The sequence below is a fragment of the Crocuta crocuta genome, unplaced genomic scaffold (assembly GCF_008692635.1).
Source record: "Crocuta crocuta isolate KB4526 unplaced genomic scaffold, BGI_CrCroc_1.0 scaffold9, whole genome shotgun sequence".
NCBI classification, from domain to species: domain Eukaryota; kingdom Metazoa; phylum Chordata; class Mammalia; order Carnivora; family Hyaenidae; genus Crocuta; species Crocuta crocuta.
In genome coordinates this window covers 2,163,693-2,168,617 of record NW_027551567.1, presented here as the reverse complement: position 1 = coordinate 2,168,617, position 4,925 = coordinate 2,163,693, and positions in this window count along the sequence as shown.

Sequence of the window (4,925 nt, the reverse complement as noted above, 5' to 3'; positions counted from 1 at the left end):
TGTAGAACAAGATGGATACATTAGCTCTCTGTGGAGAAGGGAGGCTGCAAGTTATGATAGAGAAAATTGATGTTTGAGCTTTGAAGGGTGAGTATAAAGTCACTAAAGGACAGAAACAAAAAACAGGACATTTCAGAGGAAGTGAACTACCTGAGCATAGGCACAGTGTGGTGGGAGTAGTGTGGTGTGCTGAACGGAGGGGGCAGGAGGTGGTGGGGGGAAGAGGAAGAGTGGTAAAGAAGTTGGAATAGAGATTAGGAAATCAAATTTTGAGAGGCTCTGTGTGTGTGTGCATGTGCGCAAGCAGCAATATCTTAATTCTTTTGGTTATGGGGCTCCATCAAATGCTTTTAAATAGGGGATTAAGAAAATCATATCGGTGTTTTATAAGGATGATTCTGACAGAGATGCATAGGATGAATTGCAGGGAGTAGTGAAACAGGGCCTGATGCAAGCAGATCCGTTAAAAGTCTCTTGCATGTTACGTATTATCTCCTGCAAACAATATTTCTTAAATCAGAGAAAGACAAATTCCACTTAGATGTGGAATCTAAAAAAAGAATGGAGCTTATACGTACAGAGAACAGACTGGTGGTTTACAGAGGCTAGGGATGGTGATTAGGCAAAATGGGTGAAGAGGGTCAAAAGGTACAAGTCTCCATTTATAAGAAAATGTACTGCATGGGGACTATAATTAACAATACCGTATTGTATATTGAAAGTCACTATGAGAGTAGATCTTAAAAGTGTTCATAACAGGAAAACAAAAATTTGTAACTATGTGTGGTGATAGATATTGACTATACTTATTGTGGTGATCATTTCATCATATATATACACCTGTCAAATCATTATGTTATACACCTAAAACTAATACAATGTTGTACATCAATTATATCTCAATTAAAAATATATACGCCCTGTGTAACCAACATTCTAATCTAAATATAGAACAGTTTCATCACCCCCAGAAATTTCCCTCATTCCCCCTTCCAGTAACCTTCTTCTCCAAAGATGATCACCACTTTTATTTCTATCGACGTATAAGCAGAACTCTGTTCTAGCTTCAGTGCCCTGGAAAGCCTTCAAGCCACTGTAGAGCTTGGCTCCAGGTGTCGTTGGGAAACCACAAGTGGTAGTGGTAGAACTGGGGCTGGATAATGGGAGTCTAGACCCTGCCCTCTGTGGTCTCCAGCTAGAGTAAGTGGCATGTGCATCTGTCATTGGCCTTTTGTGGGGGGAGGGTCTCATGTTTGTTTAGACTTACCCAGTTGGCTAGAAACTGACTTTATGTGAAATGGAGAATGCAGCTTGCACAAACACTGGCTGAAAAGTTCACAAACACCAGCTGCAGTAATTCAAGATAGTGTCAACTCCTTGACAATCTTGGCTCCTTTCAAAAAGGGAATGTAGGAGTTGAGTCATCTTTGGGGAGCACCTATGGAAAGCTGAAGAGAACAAACTTTAACCTGAAGGAGGAACTAATTCCCTTAATAAAAGAACTTAATGAAGAAGATCTAGACACTCAAGGCCAGAAGAGATGATGGCTGAAGTTATAAGAATGATCTGGTCACTGAGCTAGGAGTCACCACATCTCAATAAACTTTTCCAACAGCTCCCTCATTATCCCTCCAAAGAATGGGCTTGGTCTGAAAGGAGAGCTACTTTTTCCCACCACGTTCACCCAGCTGTGCTCCAATACGAGGTTCATTACTACCCCTGATTCAAGGGCATAGTTTCTGTGGAGATCTCCTTTTTCTTCCCATCTCCTGAGAAACATTTATGGAGCCCCCCTCTTGGGCTGGAATTTCTCTTCCACCTCTGAATCCTTAAAATAGCTCTTTTGAAGTGAATCAAAATTTCAAATGAACCAACTATGGGAACCAACATTATGAAACTAGAGACTTTTAAAATGATGTCTCTTCAAAAAGAATTTTAATCTCATTCATCAGTATTTTATTTTATTTTATTTATTTGAGAGAGAGCATGCAGGTGAATGAGATGGGAGAGAGGAAGAGGGNACTGACTAAGCCACCCAGGCGCCCCGAGAGAGAGAATCTTAAGCAGCCTCCATGCTCAATGTGGTGCAAAGGTATGGGTAGAGAGGTGCCTATATGGAACCTGATCCCATGACCCTGGGATTTTGACCTGAACCACCCAGGTGCCCCATCATTCATCAGCATTTTATTTATTTATTTATTTATTTATTTATTTAGAGAAAGAGAACAGGGGAGAGGGGAAGAGGGAGAGAGAAAGAATCCCAAGCAGGCTTCACACCTAGTGCAGTGCCTGACCTGAGGCTCAGTCTCACAATTCTGGGATCATGATATGAGCTGAAATCAAGAGTTGGCCGCTCAACATAATGAGTTACCCAGGTGCCCCCAACAGCATTTTAAATGCTACTTCAAGGAAGTGCCTGGGTGGTTCAATGGGTTGGGCATCGGACTGGATTTTGGCTTAGGTCATGATCCCAGGGTCATGGGATCAAGCCCCATATTGGGCTCTGTGCTGAGCATGGAGCCTGTTTGGGATTCTCTTTCTCTCTCTCTCTCCTTCTCCCCTGCTCACACTCTCTGTCTTTCTCTCTCTAAAATAGAATAAATAAAAATAAATTTTAAAAAATGCTACTTAAAGAACCATACCTGTGCTCAAAGTAACATCCAATAGAACTTTAGTTCTCAGAACACTGTTTTATAAATATTTCTGTATAATTTTATAAAGTTATTTTTACTTTCTTTTTCTCTATCCATCAATACAATCAGTATTGTATTTTATTTCGTTATATATGCAGTTTATCAATAGTGTACAATAGTGTATAATTTCAAGTGGATTCTAGGGTTCTTCACAGGATCCCAGGCAAGATTGATCCCTAGCTGTGTCTGGTGATTCAATAACACACATTTTATCGACTTTTCCTTTTTGCCTGTATCACTCCCCTGTTTTCTGGGATTATCTTCCAAATAAGTCACCTGCACTTATGAGTCCCCGGCTCTACTTCAGGAGAATCTAAGCAAAGACATTGGAATGTACATCCAGTCATACTATACATATAAGTAGACCCTCTTGCCTTCTAACACCAAGGTTGTAGTTAATGTGGACATTGCCATCAATAAAAGAAGCTTAGTCACATCTATCTGAATGTCAGTCCTTGTCAGAGAGCATGCAATAAGGACAATGTCATCCCCAGATGGTGGATGCCTCTCGTCCATGAATTCTCTAGACCTCTCCCATGCTGTGCCTTCTCACGTTCCTGAACATATAAATCACATTAAATCAATGAGATTGAGCTGCTCCTTGCTTAGTCCATTGTTTCTCTGTATTACCCAGAAAAGTTTTGGAATCTTTGGTCATAGATGTCCCTCAGTAGTGGTGCAGTCTCGATCAGTGTCTGTTAGCAAGCTAGTAATTCGTTTTCAGTAGAAAAGTTGCGAGCAGCTACATTGGGTAATTTAGGAGCTAGGAGCCTGGAGTAGTTCTGCACTTAGAGCTAGGTGCACCCCATCAATCTTGGGAGTGTACGATAAATATCAACACAGAGCATTGTCCATCAGAGAACACTGAGCACGAACACAGTCTTTTTTTTTTTTTTTTTAAATCACCTGCAGCCTCTCAGGCCAACATAATGCCCTTGAACTGAGAGTTTCAGAACTAGAACAGGTGTCTACTAGCAGTATCTCTAGGATTCTTGGTCACAGGCCTTTAGACTGGCAATAGGGTCGAGTTGGTAGAGACATTCTTAAAAGTCTAGTGATTCTTGGCTCTCTGTTCTTATTTAAGAGAAAAACACCAAAAAATTGATTGGAAGCTTGGCCAGGGTGTGTTAATAGGTGGCTTCACTATACTAAAACTTAGGTCTTACTTTGTACATACCCAAGTATTAGCAACTGCAGGGTTTTTTTTCCCTCCTGGGCCAGGTTTTTTTTATTTGTTTTGTTGTTGTTCTATTTTTCAGGAGAGAGTCCCCTTTTATCCTCCTGCAGAAGGTGTAAGCGTGGCTGTTATTATTCTAGGAGCTGAGTAGGGGCAGGGCACTAAGGTTCTCACAACTCAATACATGGAATTTAACTTAACCTCCCTATTTTACCATTTGTCTTACTTCCCTGACATATCCCTGAGTCTAGAGCTCTGTTTTAACTTTTACAGTGAGAATACCTATCTTCTTCTGCTGGGATGGGAAAGGTTTAGGCGCCTGGCTATGCAGTGTTAGAGCTGGTATCTGGAGATCTAGCTGGTCCTTACATGGGCTTACAACTAATCTTGTCACTTCAAAGTGCCAGGTGCCTCAGCATCCCTCTAAAGGGTGGGCTTGGTCTGAAAGCCGATACAATTAGATACTCTTTTAGGTGGGGTTCCCTAGAAGCAGAGCCTGCTATGGGGATTCTTGAGCAAGTGATTTATCAAGGGCCAGCTCTCAGGAAACTGTTGGGGAGTGACGGATGCAGGATAAAGCCAGAGAAGCTAAGCAAAGGTGTGGTTTCCAAAGATATCTAGCCTTGGCCACATCTGCTGGGGAGCTCTAGTGTGTATTATGCTGCTATGAGGCAGGGCTTTTATGCCCCAGCATCAGTCAGGCATGGGGCAGCATCCTGGCATCTCTAGAGAGGGTGGCTGCCCTAAGCTGTGGACAGTCAGTTTGCTACAACAGGGTACAGATGTAAGTCCTTAGTCGTCAATACCTGCAGCAGCTGGGATGGGTGCACTGGCTTGCTGAAGGGAGTTAGACCAGAGACCAATTACCATTACTATGGGTACAGAAGCAAAGAAGAGGAAATAGTTAAAATTTTTTAAAGTTGGAGTGTCTGGCTGGCTCAGCTGTTAAGAGTATGAGATTTTTTTTTTTTTTTTTTTTTTTTTGGGGGGGGAGGGGGGAGGGGGAGAGAGGGAGAGAGGGAGAGAGGGAGAGAGAATCTTAAGCAGGCTCTTTG